Source organism: Schistocerca cancellata, chromosome 8, assembly GCF_023864275.1.
Source record: "Schistocerca cancellata isolate TAMUIC-IGC-003103 chromosome 8, iqSchCanc2.1, whole genome shotgun sequence".
In the NCBI taxonomy this organism is placed as follows: Eukaryota; Metazoa; Arthropoda; class Insecta; order Orthoptera; family Acrididae; genus Schistocerca; species Schistocerca cancellata.
This window is the reverse complement of record NC_064633.1, coordinates 204,004,449-204,024,588: the sequence shown is the minus strand read 5'-3', so window position 1 is coordinate 204,024,588 and position 20,140 is coordinate 204,004,449.

Genomic DNA, 20,140 nt, shown 5'->3' with positions numbered 1-20,140 from the left:
CACTGAATAGTGCACGGTACATCCAAATCGTCATCGAACCCATCGTTCTACCATTCCTAGACCGGCAAGGGAACTTGCTGTTCCAACAGGACAATGCACGTCCGCATGTATCCCGTGCCACCCAACGTGCTCTAGAAGGTGTAAGTCAACTACCCTGGCCAGCAAGATCTCCGGATCTGTCCCCCATTGAGCATGTTTGGGACTGGATGAAGTGTCGTCTCACGCGGTCTGCACGTCCAGCACGAACGCTGGTCCAACTGAGGCGCCAGGTGGAAATGGCATGGCTAGCCGTTCCACAGGCCAGCATCTCTACGATCGTCTCCATGGGAGAATAACAGCCTGCATTGCTGCGAAAGGTGGATATACACTGTACTAGTGCCGACATTGTGCATGCTCTGTTGCCTGTGTCTATGTGCCTGTGGTTCTGTCAGTGTGATCATGTGATGTATCTGACCCCAGGAATGTGTCAATAAAGTTTCCCCTTCCTGGGACAATGGATTCACGGTGTTCTTATTTCAATTTCCAGGAGTGTATATAGAAATAGTAAAACAATTACACAGAAACGTCATATGTTCAGGTAACAAAATAAGGAAAAAGAATTATAGTACAATAGATGGATATGCATTTCCGGCGTTACAAGCCTGTGGTGAAGTTTTTACTGCTCTGACAGTGTGACTTCAAACGTCTCGGACTACTCGTTTGCCGAGGGCACACTTATTCGTTTTTGGTTTACCAGACTTGACGTTTGGTATCCTTGTGCTCTCTGTCGTATAAGTGAGCCAAATTTGTCCTTGGTACAATCAGCGAACATGTGTGTCAGACACTGAAATGTACCGTGATTTCAGGGCTCTGATAGAGACTAAACTACGATCCGTCTGCCTGATCGCTAGACGGTGAGATTTTTGCACTAATTTCGTGGCCGCAATCGATTCACAGGTGCCGCCTTACGTCTCGCCTCCGCCGCACACATCTCCCAGCTGCAAGTTACGTCGCCGCACAAAGCAAACACGGTAACCTACTGCCGCTCCGGCATTGTCAGGGTGTGTAGTAGTGGTGGGCAGGAAATCGCGTATCTGTTAGAAATCACAGTGACTGAGAAGTCACAGATATCACAGTAGCAACTTTACAGAATCTAACTGCGATTTCAGTCACAGTTAGCAGTGCCATTAGTATTTCATATTCAAAGACGTGAGCCATCTATTGGTCGAATTTAGCACTGCTTTCTGCGATTTCAGTGACAAGTCGCAACTAAGAGTCGCAAGTAGCAACTAAAAAGCGCGGTTAACAGTGGCATCTGTTGGCCAAAGTTCGTACTACCTCCATCTCTGCGATACGGTATCGAGTCTAACTGCGATTTCCGTGACAAGTCGCAACTAAGAGTCGCAAGTAGCAACTAGAAAGCGCGGTTAACAGTGCCATCTGTTGGCCAAAGTTCGTACTACGTCCATCTCTGCGATACACTATTGAGTCCAACTGCGATTTCCGTGACAAGTCGCAACTAAGAGTCGCAAGTAGCAACTAAAAAGCGCAGTTAGCACTGCCATCTGTTGAGCAAAGTTCATACTACGCTATTCGCTACCGAGTCAAACTGCGATTTCTGTGACAAATCGCAACTAAGAGTCGCAAGTAGCAACTAGAAAGCGCGGTTAACAGTGCCATCTGTTGGCCAAAGTTCGTACTACGTCCATCTCTGCGATACACTATTGAGTCCAACTGCGATTTCCGTGACAAGTCGCAACTAAGAGTCGCAAGTAGCAACTAAAAAGCGCAGTTAGCACTGCCATCTGTTGAGCAAAGTTCATACTACGCTATTCGCTACCGAGTCAAACTGCGATTTCTGTGACTAATCGCAACTAAGAGTCGCAAGTAGCAACTAAAAAGCGCAGTTAGCACTGCCATCTGTTGAGCAAAGTTCATACTACGCCTCATGAGATCAATGTGCTGTGTGTGCATATGAAGGGCTTATTTCAATAGTGGTACAAGTCCATTTTTGTTCATTTTGAGATACAGAGTCGTAAAGTTAAATGAGTGCTGACAAATCTGTATATGAGATACCAGAAATATTCAAGCATATGGCTTCTTGCTAGAGATGAACCTTTATTTATGTTTGTTTGGATCACTAATTTTAGAAGCATTATAGACAGAAAAGTGGAGGTAATGGACTTGTACCACTATTGAAATAAGCCCTTCATATTATATTACGACATGCACATTCAGCATCAGTTATGGTTGGTCAAATACTGCTGTGACTCTGAATGTATTATATTAATAAGAAGCAACATTGCCTTTTTCTCCTGAAAATATCAAGTAACGTAACAAATGTGTTTGATTCTGCTTCCAATATGACAGTTTTGGTTAATACTCCACATGCCTACAGGACTTTGCAATGTTAACACAGCAGAACTCAGACATCTGTATAAGTGTAGAGAAATGAAAACAGTCATATGAATGCCTCACTTTTGTTCCGACATAGTTCAAGCCTCAGGAGAAAAGTTTTACACCTGGTGTTCTACATGGCAACTTCACACACAAGAACTTTTTGCCGACCCTACTACCACCTACATAAGTAAGCTTTTCCTGTGTTACTTTCAAGTAATGCACTTAAGCTATTCCTGATTTAACTGGAAGATCTGTACTTCCCACTTTTATATCAACAGCCTCAAAATGCATATTGTAGACTTTGGGATAAGTTACAGGTCAGTGTCACACCAAGATTGTGGAGAGAGGGGGGGGGCGGCATGTCACTCTCCAACAAGTGTTTACCAATAAGTAAGTGGCGGAAAATTATGGGTATAGGACGGCTTAAACATGTGGAAAATGAGATTTTTATTATTCACTCACTGTATTTGACATTTATTATTCCTTTAAAATCGCACAACAACTTCAATAAAACACAGTTTAATCATTCACACACTTATTTCACAATTATTTCACTTTTAAACTGCAAATCCTCTAAGAGCTGTCTTGAATCTTCACGAGTTTCTCTCAAAAACAGCCTTGATGTGGATAGATACGTACAGCAACCAGTAATCAGAGTCAGAACTGTGTCTGCAAAAACACAAGGATTATTAAACAATTTTTGCTGTTATTAATTACTAGCAATATAATTGAGAGTAGATTGCTAATATTTGCTATAATGAATATCACATTTGCAAGAACGTTCTCACTGAAGTAATTAAGTCCATCGAAACGCTTAGAAACTAACCTCTCGTCTGACGAAAACGGTCTAAAGACGCAGTGGCAATTTCTTCAGATCTGTTGACAATGATATTTTGAGTTATCACTTTACTGAGTGACTGAAATGTAGTTCAGGTACCTGTGAACATAACAATATGTTAAAATTCATTTTCTAAATACGAACTATTACGGTACTGTACAGCTACTTACATATTAATTACACTATTAATATTTTCACAGTTGTTTCTTTAATACAAAATTAAAGCCAACGGAAGAAAAAACGTAAAATATACTTGCCAATGACAGGTTTGTTGAGATGCAATTTTCTGTGTTGAAAGATGTAACTTTTTCATACGGTGGTAAGTCCCAGAAATCGCAGGAATCACAGAAATCGCAGAAGTAGCAGAAGTCACAGAAATCGCAGAAGTAGCAGAAATCGCAGGAGTAGCAGAAGTCACAGAAATTGCAGAAGTAGCAGAAATCGCGGAAGTAGCAGAAATCGCAGAAATAGCAGTGGCGGAGGGATACACGACCTATGTTCCTTAACTGCGACTCTTAACTGCGACAAATCACAGTTAAGAATAATAGATACTGAAAAGTAGCATTCACAGAAATCACTGATATCGGAAAATCGCAGTTTAGCCCATCACTAGTGTGTAGATGTCAATCGCAACTTGCTCTCAGCTGCACCTACGTTTAGGTGGCAGACCCCTCCCTAGGCCTGAATTGGTAGAAGTCGGTAAACGTCGGGAGGCTTCGGTAGGCACGCAGTTTCGACTGCTGCCAACATTACGTAGCTGACTGCGCTGTACAAGATAGCCATTGCCGTCTGCTTCGTTATTGTTTTGCGCTGTACTGTTCTGCGTGTTTTTATTGTGCAGTTGTGCTAAACATCATCAAAATGAGTGAAGAGGCAGTTGCTGCCCCATCTCGGGAGTCGCCAACAACCCCTACTGGTAGGCCTACGGTTAGAAGGAAACCAGTAGTTTCATTGCAATCGGACGAATGGTTTGTGAGCGCATAGTAGACAAACATACATAGATTTTCATGTACATGACGATTTCAGTTTCGTTTACGAGCAACATTTAAAGCGAGTTTTACTTCCAAGCCTTTCGTCTGCTTTCGTGTAAGCATGACGCGCAGTTTGTAGTGCCAGCACTGCAACTGGTAGGCGTGCCTTGTCCCTCCCCCCCCCCCCCTCCAATGGCTCCTCTCCCCACCCGTCGCCAGACAATGCTTGCTTCCTCCTCTCCCCACACTCCCCTCACAACTCAGCCGTCTTACGGTTAACACGCTGTATATGGAGGAACTTCTATAGATTTAAAATATCCACGGGTATGCTGCCGGTCTATAGTGTCCAACGGGCACAATATTTCGGCGATCAAACATGTCGCCATCATCAGGTGAACTGACGGACTGAGCTCCTGTGAACGTGCCGGCACGGAGATCCGTACGCTATGGCTGCTCAGAGGGAACTGGGTTTGGTCGCGGCGGCGGCCGATTTAAATACCCTCCGCCCGCGGCGCGCTCCCTCCGCCGTCCGCGCCCAGCGCCACGGTCGCGCGGCGGAACAGATTGCGACGGCGTCTGAGATGACGTCGGTGTGATGGCTCTGTCCGCCGTGGTCGTCACAACTATACGTCTGCTCGATTTACTCTTGATTAACCCGATCGCTGGTTCCCAAGCCTTGCTAAGATTATAGCCACAGTCCCGGTTTATGAGGTCGTCATTGGTGCGAATTTCGATGGCCTCTCTAACAACGCTGTCCCAGTATCTCGACGTCTGTACCAGAATCCTCGTGCGGTCATACTCCATGGCGTGATTTTCCGACAAACAATGTTCAGCGACCGCCGACTTGCTCGGATACATCAGTCGAGTGTGCCTCTGGTGTTCACGGCATCGATCCTCGACGGTACGCATCGTCTGACCAATATACGACTTGCCACATTGACACGGAATCTGGTACACGCCGGCCTTCCTCAAACCGAGGTCATCTTTGGCGCTCCCCACCAGTAGAACTAACCAAAAACTAACAAAAACACGTGCACACACGAACAGACACCTCACATCACATCATTTACGTCCATACAACGTTAACAGGGCCCTGCAGTCATTAAATTTGTTTTTGGATTTGTGTCCTTAGTAATATTACAAAAAATAGAAAAGTATATATAAAGAAAAAAAATTTCATTCTTCAGTATTTTTTCTGTAAATTGATTATATCGATGTAATGACATTTGTGAGAGAATATGGCATTTGACCTCACTTGAGGACTACGCAGACTCCAGAACTAACATGGTAGACTGGATGTCACGGCCCACGCCAGCCAGCGAAAGGCGAGTGTGGTAGTGATGGGGAGCTCGTGAATGAGTCGTTCAAATGAACGCTTCACTCCAGTGAAGTGTGAACTAACCACTCAATTTCAATGAACTGGTACTTCAAACTCTTCACAGATAACACACTCCATACTTCTTTCTAGTTCACTCACTCTCTTCACCTCTCCCTTATCCCATTACATCGGCGCTACGTCACTCATTCTCCCTTCACTTCAGTTCCCCCTCTACTGCCTGTCGACGAATCGCGCGGCGTTTGTGGGAAACGATAGGTTTGCGATGGCTTGTGAAGGTGAGGGGCGAGGGGAAGGCAGCGTCAGCTGCTTCCTGCAGTGCTGACATCATTACCCCTGACTATTTGTGCAGTTCAGTTATGCTTCGCGTCTACCGGTAGCCTACCGTTGGCAGCGCTTGCGGACCAATGAATATTACAAATACAAACGAAGAGGCTGGCTGTGTGAGCACGCACAGCCAACATGAAAATAAAAGGCTTGTTAATAACATGGAAAGAGGGATTTTACCTGAAATCGTACCAGTGACTACAGGTGACAGTTTAAACTGTTTTGAATCTGGAGGGTTATTATTCTCAAAAAAAAATAAAATCTACAGGAAAACTTCTGAATAATTTCTTAACGTAGATATATAGACTTTGTGACAGTGGTAAACATACACATTCTACTTTGGATTAAATTTTAAAAGGAACATAAAATTGGACTGCATTTCGTTGGTAGCCCTAGTTTTCAATCCATGAATACAACAAATAATGTTTCACTTGGCAGATAAAGACTTTTTTGGGCGCTTCATGACAAAATGTCGAGCAAGATTAAATGTAATACCTTCTTTATATTTGACAGGCTTCTCTGTTTATCTTTCCTTTGTCCCCTTCGACCATGCTCTATTTAAGTTCTGAGACGCTGTAAGAGCGTAAAACGTTGCGTGCGCGTTACTGCATAGCTCTGCCATCTGTTGGTAAAATTATCAAGTATTACGAAGCTTTATTGTACGAGCGAGGCGAAGCGAGCGTAGCCGCGGCTGAGCGGCGAACTGGGCAACTTCGCCAGGCTTCCGTACTTCGTGAATGAACTACTTCATTTGAACGCTTCACGGCAAAGAGTGAAATGAATGAAGTAGTTCACGGGAATGAACGCGTTCGACCCATCTCTAGAGTGTGGAGCGGGCAGCCTTAACGACTCAGCTGTAGCAGGCCCAGGTGTGCGGGGAACCCCCCTCCCCACTGCGACAGCCAGCCACTGATTCACAACTACATCACACAGCGTGGTCGGCTACCAGTCGAGGCGACACAGCGCAGATAGTGGGACGCCACTTCGCGCCGCCAGCAATCTCCTAGTGGCCAACGACCCGCCAGGCCGCAAATCGCAGTACAAGTGAGTTGCGTGGCACCACAGTTGATGCACGTGCCGAGCCTAACCGACTCAGCTGGGTGCTGAGAGCGACGCGCCCCATCGACAAAAGGCGAGCTAATCTGATGTCCTGCACTGCCAAAGACGCGTTCGGATGCAGTGGCGAACGTGAAGAGCAGGGCGGCAGGGGGCCGGTTAAATGTCAAATGCAATGGTACCATGCCAGTCGCTGATGGCTGACTGCTGCCTGGCCAGGATGATGCCAAGGATCCAGCTGCAGTCCATAAGCTGCCGGTTGCTGCCCCGACACCAGATGCAGCCCTGAGACGAGAGGAAACGCCAGAGACGTCTGCCGTCACTTCTGCCAAGTCATGCATTGAGTGAGAGGTCATTCCACTTTGGCGAAAATTGCTGTTTTCAGTCCAACCAGTCACAGTTTGTGTCTCTGCATGAGTGTCACAGTTTCAATTCGTGTGACATTTTCAATTGTAAATTTGTCTCCCCAGGGACCCTTGTGGAGGCAGCGATAGGATATTTTTCTGTAGTATCATTATGTAATATCTTTTTTGTGGTTTTTGTATGTATCAACTGATCTGTCTTGATTGTGATACATATATTTTGCTGCATATATATTAATGCTCTGATTATGTGTCTGTATTCGTTTTCATGTCACTGAAAATAATAAACAAATTTACACAACTTAGGTAATAAGACAAACAGATTACACATGTGATCTCCTTGTTCAATGAGAATTTGATAATGTATGTGTTTGGGTACGCCATAGCCAGTACAAAAGGGTGGAGCAAAGAGTGATGTGTAAGGGCTCCATGTCCTATAAGGAGAGGGGAAACTAAGACTTCATCCCGCTTGTGTGAGCAAGAGGACGAACGTCACGGTGGGTAGCCCGTTTCAGTGGCAATAGCTTCTTGCTCCTCACCTCCAGCAACTATTCCTCCATATTGATGAAAGGTTACTTTTTGAAGTTTTTGCACAATAGCGATTGTACAACCTATAGGTGGATGGCACATTGTTCAACGCTATCACCCCTACAGTCTCCTTGGCTGAAATGTAGGCTTGTTCCTTTCAGTGAACGCACGTGTGCCTAGATATTAAAAAAAAAAAACTACCACCTCCTTCCCGTGTGTTTTCAGGAAAAAATAGTATCTTGAAAATTCTGTACAATTTTCTCTGCTGGGTATAGTTACTGAAAGGTCTGTAGGGCAATAAAGGAATCGGACTATTTGAGAAACATCTTCCCTTGTTCTCGACTCATCTGCCAGATCTTATAGCAATGTCTCAGTTTTTCGCCAGTAGTCATTAAGAGTCTAGCAATGCAGATGCATTGTCTTTGGCTGCTATTAGTACATCTATCACTTTGTTCTCACGTAGTGTACATTGGCTGATTATCCCAAGTGCTTCTTTTTTTAACTTCTCATCGCTCCAACTATTTAACCGGATTTGAACAAAGTTGGAAAATGGGTTCTTTGGAAAACGTGTAATCACACCTACCACTGCTCCTAATATCACCTACGAGGGAAAATCCAAAGAACGAAACGCGGTATCACGTAATATTCCGCCAGTGCGGACGCTATTTGCTTCGTGATGCATTACCCGTGTTAAAATGGACCGTTTACCAATTGCGGAAAAGGTCGATATCGTGTTGATATATGGCTATTGTGATCAAAATGCCCAACGGGCGTGTGCTATGTATACTGCTCGGTATCCTGGACGACATCATCCACGTGTCCAGACCGTTCGCCGGATAGGTACTATAAAATAAATAAATAAATAAAATAAAATAAAATATTAATTATGTATTATAGTGATTGGTTGTATTTAATATTTGCTTATCTGGAACGTGGACGTTTAATTATTTGGTATCAGACGCTTGACAATGGCTATTTCGTAAATTCAATGGTATTCGTAGTTGACCGTGAAATAAGACTCAAATAAACGGACTTCGTATTTAAATCGTTTCCAAAGACTGCTGCGGTAGGTGCGGAATCAAAATCTAAATCTCAATATTAGAATAATTTGCCAGCCATGTCAATACGTCGTACAGAGGTGACTGTCTACTAAACATAAAAAAGTTTACACAGTTAGTTAAATCAGTTATATTCAACGAATAAGCCTACAGTTAAGTAATTCTACTTACTTCCATAAATATACATTCTTTACAGAATCGAGTGCCTAGTAAGATTGCAACTCGCAGTGTTCTTATGTAAAGTATGGCAGTGTACTAGTTAAAAAAATATACGTGCTTCCCGCACCAGCTATTCTACTCGACCTACTTCTTCTTAATGAAACATAAGAGTGTCATAATTGTATTTTGTTTTATCAGCGGCATAGCGCTGCAGTTCTGTTCCATAGGCTTTATTTATTTGTCAGAGATTAATTATTTAATTAAGATTTCGCGTTTCCGAGGAAACTCACGCACGGCATGCAAATGTGCCTTTATATTGCCCCCTGAATTGCGAGGCGAAAGGACACACCTGCAGGCGAGCAATTCACCTAAATTCACAAGAAAATCTAAGTTATCTACAACTATTTACATGACATGCATTATACAGTATATTATATACAAAATTTGAATGACGCGCGTGTGCCGTAAAAGTTCTTATGTTGGTAAAATAGAGTGCGCGCATGCGCAGAAGCGTCTATGTGACTCCGGCACTGCCGTTATATCGTGAATTTAGATCACGCGGCACAGTATTGCAGTTCATATTGTTCGTGTGCGCGCGTTTCTTAGTCGTTGCATAAAGAAAATATTCCACCAAGATTACATATGAAGAGTTCATTCTATGACAGGTAACTCAATTTTAAAATTACATTATTTGTTATAATACAATACAACTTTAGATTGTTGAATGTTCTTAGTTACATAGTACTGCATTGAAATGCTTCAAAGAAAAATGTCTTTTTGTTTCAGGTGCGTTGACCTATACACATCGTGTCGTTATTACAGTTTATATTCATCTGCTGCACAGTAATGTTTCACAGGTTAGTGTCGTCGTGGTAAAGTTTTTTGATCACAGTAACATCGCTGTATAACAACGTAATTGATACATAAGCATGTCCATTTCCTATTTCCATTATAATCGTTGTGCTGCAGTTCGTTGTGACAAAAAGCATTGTTTATTACAGATCGGACGTGACCCGTCGAGTTAATTGGTCCACATGCAGTTCGTTTTCGATATTCCGTGGAAGCTTGGTTGCAGAACCTCGGACGGCACATAGCTGGCGTCGATCCTTGGACAGTCCAGGTAAGTGTGTCCGTCACATTTCGAGAACATTCCATTCCCTGAAGTTCCAACCAGAATTCTTCCACTCGTCGTGTTGTTTTCTGGACAGGCACGTTGTGACCATGTAATCCAGTTAACATCTTGAAGTTAGATACTGTAGTAATGTCACTAGACGATGCACCAATTATGCACTTCATATTTTCAGTTTTTTTGCTAAATATTCAAAATAATATATTCAAAATAATAAGAGACGGAAAACTGTTAGATTCCTCGCGTTTTGTGCGTGTGTGTATAGTGTCTGTGTGGCCTTGGTTACTGGTAGATGCTTTTCTTGCTGAGAGATGTGCGTCTAATCTATTTCTCGAAGTAAAAGGTCCCTTCACAGATGACGTCTGTCGGTTCGTCAGGTGTCATACCAAGTCAGTGCTACCTACAGTCACAAATGTTCCGTGAGAAATTAATATATCATTCACTGCTACGTAATCATAAATTTTACCTTAATATTCAGTCTTCTTGGTAGTGCCGCGGCGTTGAAAGAAAAGTTCTTCTGTCTTCAACTGCGTCACTGGTACAGCTGAAATGAAAATTTCTATACTACTTATTATCTATGTTGTAGCAAACAGAGTTTTGCGAGTTGCTTAGCAATGTTTTCATGGATATGACTTTGACATTATTTAGCATGAAATACTCTAAGATCTCGGTGTGCGTATAGACCAATAATTTTGTTAGTTCTAGGATGTTGTAACAGATACGCACCAGGATGCGGTATGTTAACAATAATATAAGGTCCTTCATATAGCAGACGCCACTTAGCATTGCGTCGTTTGAGTGCTACAGATTTATGACGAGTACGAAGTAGTACAAGCATTCTTGCCTTGAATTTTTGTTTTCTTTTTATTATGTTTGTGTGATGTTTGTTTCTTATCTGTGCGTGATGTGTCAGTGTAGTCAATACTTCTCTTATTTTCTGTTCGGGTGTGATTTCCTTGTCTGACAACTTAGGTAACGCTCTATGATTTTCGAGTGTAACATTTGTTTTAGTTCTTGCCACACAGCAGGTCGTTGAGATAATGGTACGTTATATGTCATGTGGTAGAAGATCTTGTGAGGCTTAACTTCAATCTTGCAGACATACGTGTTGATAACACCTAATCGTTTGGTAAAAACTTGTAAATATTTGGATAACACTTCCTGTAGTTTCATAAGTACACTGAGAGATGTAGCTTCATTTATCTTACGTTCAATCAATGTTTTCAAGTCCATTAGCTCTGTGTCAGATGAGTGTGTTTGCATGTCTTGAATGTCATTGCCAAGTACTAACTGAACCTTGTACCCTGTACAGTGTTTGTCATGCTTTAGAGTTCTCCTGTCCAAATCAATAATAATTATACTGCCTTTATCATTTAAAATACATTTACCTTTGGAGAAGTCTATAATGCAGTCCTTCTCGCTCATAATATCTAATCCTAATATGAAATTTGTCACAAGGTTTTGTACAACCAGGAATGGCCATTGTACGGTTCCATTACCTATTTTAATGTTTACAAAAACTTGCTTCTTTACCCTACATGACTTATTACCTAGAGCAGTAGTTATTTTACAGTTTTGGGCGGGAAACTCAGGCACAGGCTCCAATTCACACATCTTTTTATAGAAATTAAAAGACAAAACGCTCACAGCTGCACCTGTATCTAAGATAATAGTAGTTGGAATCCCACCTACTACACCAGTAGTAGACGCTAAAACAATTTCATTTGTGTTTGAACGACATTGTGTACTGTCTTGCAAAAGTTCATCTGATATATTCTCATTGTGGTTGTATCTTATAAATGAAACAGGTAGTTTTTGTTTACAATTATTAGGCATATCAATATTTTGTTGTTCAATGGTGATGTCAAATAACTGATTAACACTGAAGTCGCCCCCCAAGAATTCTTCAGCCACGACCCGGGGCATAGAAGTGATTGTTTCTAGTTTGTTGGATTAGCATTTGTATTAGGTACTGACACAGATTGAGGTTGTGTATCAGGTGTCACTTCTATTATATTCACATTCGGATATTGCCTGTTGCGATCTCCAAATTTTTGCAGTTGTTGTTGCTGTTGCGCATTATGACTTACCTGTCGGCCGTAAGGTATGCTCCAATTTTGTCCTGGTGGCTGCTGTGGTATAGCAGTGTTTGAATGAAAGTATTGATCGCTACGAGTCCAGCCTTGATGCTGTCTTGGCTCGTAGTTATTATTATTTCTATTTCTGTTTGTTGTTATATTTGTATCCGTTGTTACCGTTGTTGTTGTTGTTACTACCGCGGTGCCTTTTGTATGGATTGCCGCATGAAATGTTATTACTGTTGTAACTGCTGTTTGTATTGGAATACGCGTGTTGATTTTGATTTCCGTATTGAGACGGCATGTGAGTTTGCTGTTTTTGCTGTACCGCGTATCCAACTGTCGGCGCGCCAGAATTGAGTTGGCAAGCCTGCATGTTTTGCATACCACTAGTATAAACGTTGTGGCTGCTGTTTTGCCGCGCGAAGCGCTGATCTTCTAGTAACATGTCAACCGAATCTAAAGCTGTTAAAAAATAATCTGGATCGTCATCCGGAATATGTAAGAGTTTTTCTTTAATGTTGAAAGGCAATTTGGCCTTCAACGCACGGAGTATATCACGTGTTGCTACTGGTTCGTCCAAAAAATGTCCCATGTTCAAGTATTTTTCAAAATATCTGCGGAAGTTACCATTTTTACTGTTAAAAGTTTCAGGTTCTAAAATTTGTCTACTGAGTCGCTCCTGGACCGATTGCGACCAGAATTTGTTGAGAAAGGCACGCTCAAACTCACTGTACGTGGTACATACGTCAGCTTGACTGTATGCCCAGACAGCTGCATCGCCTTGGATGCAACCGACAATATATGAAATCTTTTACCGGTCATTCCAAGTGCGTGGAAATGCGTTACTAAAAGATTTAAGAAAAATCACCGGATGAATGGTTCGTTTTTCTGGGATAAAAGTCTGAAATTGCCTGTGTTTTATTCAGCTTTCTTCTTCCTTTGCATTATGATATGGATTTGTTCCACTGTAATTACTGTAATGTTCAGATGGCGAGTAATTACGATAATGTTGCTGTGGTTTACCATGATAATAGCTTGTGTTTGTGTTTGCACGACGTGGTATGTGTTGTTGTTGTGGAGTGGTTTGTTCTTGTGTGTTTGTTGTGTGCGGTATGTGTGCGTCATACTCGAATGTATATTGGTTTCTGAACTGTACATTTTGACTGATATTTTCGTTACATTCCGACTGTGGTTGATTGGTGAATTGTGTCATTGGTGCAGTGACAGACTCTACTGCGTCACTAATCAGCTGTTTGTTATTAGTGATATATTCCGCTACGGAGTCGTGCACAATTGTTGGTAAGTTTACACGTATGCATCTATCAAAATGTTTGTCTTTGTTCTCTACCCAATCATGAAATTCCTTATTAATATTTGGAAAATGAGCTGTGCCATCAGATTGTAATCTGTCAGTCAGGTGTTGTTCAACATCGTCAAATTTATTCTGCACGTCAGTAATTCGTTTTTCAAGGTTCAAGGTTTGAAGGATATGTTTGAATTTGTCCAGTAAGAGTTTCACACGTGACATTAAGGTTTTTTACTTGTGTCCGTAAAAGTGCTACGTCATTTGTAGTCTCTTCTTGTATCGTATTAAGCTTGGAAAATTTCGTAGAGTTCAGTCATCTGTTTGGTCAGTGTGGCGTCTATAAGATCCACACGTTTACATAAAGTGTCATTACCTGTCTTGATTGCTATGAGATCAGATTTAATTTCGTCATTTTGTGTCTTTAACTGTTCATTTTGTGTCTTCAAGGTTGCCATATTTTCTGCGTTTTGTTTCATTAGCATTTGTAACATGTTGGCAATGTTTACTGTTTGCAAGGTCACTGCCCCCGCCGCGTCATTAGACGTGACGTCATGTATTAACATGGGCTCTGACTGAGACTTTGAAATTTTTGTGGTGGACAGCCTATTGTCAAAATTTCCGTTAACACTTGCGTCAATATTTGATGAATCGTCACTACCGGTTGCTGTCGTAAAGTCATTCGCGTCCGAGTCAGATGGCGTCTCAATAGTATGTCTTTGCTGTTCCGTCTTTGCGTATTGTTTTCTAGTTATGACCATGCCACACGTAAGACATGCTTCGAGAAAATAAAGTTTGACACTGGTTTTAAAATAAAATGCAGTTGAACATGAATCGCTCGTAGCAACAATGGCTGTTTGTTAATTTAAAAATGTAAACTGAATAACGGATTATTCTTAATGGCTGCTGGCCATGTTACAACGTAGCGTACAGAAGGCGGCCATATTGTACACTGGTGTATTGGTATTGTTGCAGAAGTTATTGTTTAAGGAAAAGCACTGAGAATGAAATTTATCACTGAAAACTGCTACGCGCGAAAGAAATACTACAGAATCTGCTGAAGAGCTAATACACTGAATTATGCGTCTGGTCAAGCCTGCCAATGCAGAGATGCTGCGTCTTACCTTATTTTGCTGGAAGCTTCGTTGCGTCTTCCCGCAAAATTTTAGAATTGGAAAATATCTTCAGATTTTTGATATTTCTCATATATTCAAGTCCAGGTCCAGAAAGTTAATTTTTCACATGAAACAAAGAGAACAATGTAACAAATGACAAAATAACAAGTCCGACACGCAGTCGCCAATATAAAATAAATAAATAAATAAATAAAATAAAATATTAATTATTAATTTTGTATGATAGTAATTGGTTGTATTTAATATTTGCTTATCTGGAACGTGGACGTTTAATTATTTGGTATCAGACGCTTCACAATGGCTTTTTCGTAAATGCAATGTTATTTGTAGTTGACCGTGAAATAAGACTCAAACAAACGGACTTCGTATTTAAATCGTTTCCAAAGACTGCTGCGGTAGGTGCGGACTCAAAATCTAAATCTCAATATTAGAATAATTTGCCAGCCATGTCAATACGTCGTACAGAGGTGACTGTCTACTAAACATAAAAAAGTTTACACAGTTAGTTAAATCAGTTATATTCAACGAATAAGACTACAGTTAAATAATAATTCTACTTACTTCCATAAATATACATTCTTTACAGAATCGAGTGCCTAGTAAGATTGCAACTCGCAGTGTTCTTATATAACATCAAATATGGCGGTGTGGCAGCTAATAAAATATACGTGCTTCCCGCACCAGCTATTCTACTCGACCTACTTCTTCTTAATGAAACATAAGAGTGTCATAATTGTATTTTGTTTTATCAGCGGCATAGCGCTGCAGTTCTGTTCCATAGGCTTTATTTATTTGTCAGAGATTAATTATTTAATTAAGATTTCGCGTTTCCGAGGAAACTCACGCACGGCATGCAAATGTGCCTTTATATTGCCCCCTGAATTGCGAGGCGAAAGGACACACCTGCAGGCGAGCAATTCACCTAAATTCACAAGAAAATCTAAGTTATCTACAACTATTTACATGACATGCATTATACAGTATATTATATACAAAATTCGAAAGACGCGCGTGCGCCGTAAAAGTTCTTATATTGGCAAAATAGAGTGCGCGCATGCGCAGAAGCGTCTATGTGAGTCCGGCACTGCCGTTATATCGTGAATTTAGATCACGCGGCACAGTATTGCAGTTCATATTGTTCTTGTGCGCGCGTTTCTTAGTCGTTGCATAAAGAAAATATTCCACCAAGATTACATATGAAGAGTACATTCTATGACAGGTAACTCAATTTTAAAATTACAATATTTGTTATAATAAAATATACGTGCTTCCCGCACCAGTTATTGTACATTACCTACTTCTTGTTAATGAAACATGAGAGTGTCATAATTGTATTTTATCAGCGGCATAGCGCTGCAGTTCTGTGCCATAGGCTTTATTTATTTGTCAGAGATTAATTATTTAATTAAGATTTCGCGTTTCCGAGGAAACTCACGCACGGCATGCAAATGTGCCTTTATAGTACGTTATTTAAGGAAACAGAAAGTGTTCAGGCACATGTGAAACGTCAACCACGACCTACAACAAATGTTGATGCCCAAGTACGTGTTTTAGCTGCTGTCGCGGCTAATCCGCACATCAGTAGCACACAAATTGCGCGAGAAACGGGAATCTCAAAAACGTCAGTGTTGAGAATGCTACATCAACATCGATTGCACCCGTTCCATATTTCTATGCACCAGGAATTACATGACGTCGACTTTGAACGTCGCATACAGTTCTGCCACTGGGCACAAGAGAAATTACGGGACGATGACAGATTTTTTTTGCACGCGTTCTATTTAGGGACGAAGCGTCATCCACCAACAGCGGTAACGTAAACCGGCATGATATGAACTACTGGGCAACGTAAAATCCACGATAGCTGCGATAAGTTCAAAGATATTTGCTATCGTGATCCACCGACAACGCCTGACAACAAGCGTCAGAGCATTGTCAATGCATGTGCGAACATTAAGGAAGGCGAACTACTCGCTGTTGTGTTATGTGATCTACCCATCTAATTTTCAGCATTCTCCTGTAGCACCACATGTCGAAAGCTTCTATTCTCTTCTTCTCTAAACTGTTTGATGTCCACGTCTCACTTCCATACATGCCTACAATCCATACAAATACTTTCAGAAATGACTTCCTGACACTTAAACCTATACTCGATGTTAATAAATTTCTCTTCTTTAGAAACGCTTTCCTTTCCCATTGCCAGTCTACATTTTATATCCTCTCTACTTCGACCATCATCAGTTATTTTGCTCCCCAAATAGCAAAACTCACTTACTACTTTAAGCGTCTCATTTCCTAATCTAATTCCCGGAGCATCACCCGATTTACTTCGACTACATTCCATTAGCCTCGTTTTGCTATTGTTGTTGTTCATCTTATATCCTCCTTTAAAGACACTGTCCGTTCCGTTCAGCTGCTCTTCCAAGTCCTTTGCTCTCTCTGACAGAATTACAATATCATGGACGAACCTCAAAGTTTTTATTTGTTCTCCACGGACTTAAATCCCTACTCCGAATTTTCTTTTGTTTCCTTTACTGCTTGTTCAATGTACAGATTGAATAACATCGGGGATAGGCTACAAACATGTCTCACTCTCTTCCCAACTGCTGCTTCCGGTTCGTGGCCCTCGACTCTTATAACTGCCATATGGTTTCTGGACAAGTGTAAATAGCGTTTCGCTCCCTGTATTTTACCCCTGTCACCTTCAGAATTTGAAAGAGAGTATTCCAATCAACATTGTCAAAACCTTTCTCTAAGTCTACAAATGCTAGAAACGCAGGTTTGCCTTTCCTTCATCTATTTTCTTAGATACGTCGTAGGGTCAGTATTGAGTCACGTGTTCCAACATTTCTACGGAATGCAAACAGATCTACCCTGAGGACGGCTTCTACCAGTTTTTCCATTCGTCAGTAAAGAATTCACGTTAGTATTTTGCAGCCGTGGCTTATTAAACTGATAGCTCGGTAATTTTCACATCTGTCAACACCTGCTTTCTTTGGGATTGGAATTATTATATTCTTCTTGAAGTCTGAGGGTATTTCACGTGTCTTATATATCTTGCTCGCTAGATGGTAGAGTTTTGTTAGGCCTGGCTGTCCCAAGGCTGTCAGTAGTTCTAATGGAATGTTGTCTACACCTGGGTCCTTGTTTCTACTTAGGTCTCCCAGTGCTCTGTCAAACTCTTCACGCAGTATCATATCTTCCATTTCATTTTCCTTCTTTCCACGAACAATACGAGACTGGAATAGAAGGGAGAACCGATAGAGGTACTGAAGGTATCCTCCGCCACACACCGTCAGGTGGCTTGCGGAGTATGGATGTAGATGTAGATGTAGATCTACCTCCTCTTCCATTTCCATAATACTCTCCTCAAGTATATCGCCCTTGTACAGACCCTCTATACAGGGTGTTACAAAAAGGTACGGCCAAACTTTCAGGAAACATTCCTCACACACAAAGAAAGAAAATATGTTATGTGGACATGTGTCCGGAAACGCCTACTTTCCATGTTAGAGCTCATTTTATTACTTCTCTTCAAATCACATTAATCTTGGAATGGAAACACACAGCAACAAAACGTACCAGCGTGACTTCAAACACTTTGTTACAGGAAATGTTCAAAATGTCCTCCGTTAGCGAGGATACATGCATCCACCCTCCGTCGCATGGAATCCCTGATGCGCTGATGCAGCCCTGGAGAATGGCGTATTGTATCACAGCCGTCCACAATACGAGCACGAAGAGTCTCTACATTTGGTACCGGGGTTGCGTAGACAAGAGCTTTCAAATGCCCCCATAAATGAAAGTCAAGAGGGTTGAGGTCAGGAGAGCGTGGAGGCCATGGAATTGGTCCACCTCTACCAATCGATCGGTCAGCGAATCTGTTGCTGAGAAGCGTACGAACACTTCGACTGAAATGTGCAGGAGCTCCATCGTGCATGAACCACATGTTGTGCCGTACTTGTAAAGGAACATGTTCTAGCAGCACAGGTCGAGTATCCCGTATGAAATCATGGCGGTGAATCGAGGAAGTACAGTACATACTGACGAAACTAAAATGAGCTCTAACATGGAAATTAAGCGTTTCCGGACACATGCCCACATAACATCTTTTCTTTATTTGTGTGTGAGGAATGTTTCCTGAAAGTTTGGCCGTACCTTTTTGTAACACCCTGTATACTTCTTGCACCTTTCTGCTTTCCCTTCTTTGCTTCCATCTGAGCTCTTGATATTCATACAAGTGGTTCTCTTTTCGGCAAAGGTCTCTTTAATTTTCCTTTAGGCAGTATCTGTCTTACCCCTAGTGATATGTGCCTCTACATCCTTACATTTGTCCTCTAGTCATACCTGCTTAGCCATTTTGCACTTCCTGTCGATCTCATTTTTGAGACGTTTGTATTCCTTTTTGCCTGATTCATGTACTGCGTTTTTATATTTTCTCCTTTGATCAGTTAAATTCAATAACTCTTCTGTTATCACGTTGATATTCATTGCGGCCAAGCGGTAAGCATGGCGAAGCTGTGGTCGGGCAAGGTTATCCCTCGTGATGGTGGATGTCTGGAATGGGGTCACACCCGCCGACCGCGGCCCGCCCAGTATGTTCAGACCTCACGAGGCCTCGGATCAGGTTCCTGCTGAGTCTCTACGCCGTTGGTCCGGGAGCGGAAGTCTGCACATGTTCCATAAGATCGTAGTGGTCCATTGAGAGGGACTGATCGGCTTTGCAGCAATGGAATCTTCCTGTTGATCACTGTTCGCTGGAAAGGACTGGCAGACGGGCTCCGACCGACACCCCCGGGATAACAAGGCCGCCCAGCAGTGTTAGTGACGTCACACTAAGCGGCCCACAGCCGACGCAGCAGTCCACGGACACCTCCGTACAGACGCGCCTGATGCTAACGATCTTCTGTCCGTCATACAGAAAGGAGCGAACTATAATTCGAACCAAAGACCAAATTATATATATTCTTGTAAACAGCATAAAGGTTCATAACGAAATACCGATTACGTATACGGGCAGGAATTGGTTCTAGAACTCCTCTGAAAAGTGTTTATCTTCAGTACCAGAATGAACATCAAATAGTCAGGTTTTCTAAATAGAAAAGCACTTTGTTAGTAACAGACAGCAATAATGAGACTTGCAGTTGGTGATTTCTACGTGGAAAAGGAAATAAGCTGTAGAGAGATTGAAAATGGTAAGTAAAGAGAGCCTCAGCCTTTTGCTCACATTCTTACACGTAATCCACTTGGTTGTTTTTCATTTCCTTACCTTTCATAACATTTTTAATATTGTTTCAAGAAGTGTATCTTCAATAGCAGAGTGAACTTCAAATTGTCAGGCTTTTCTTAAAGGAAAGAGCAGTCCCTTAGTATCACAGTGCAAAACAGAATCTGTGTTCAGTAATGTCTATGTTAAAAGGAGAATATTTGATATCTATCTTTTGTTTCCATTCTTTATTACTGGGGATACACTTGTA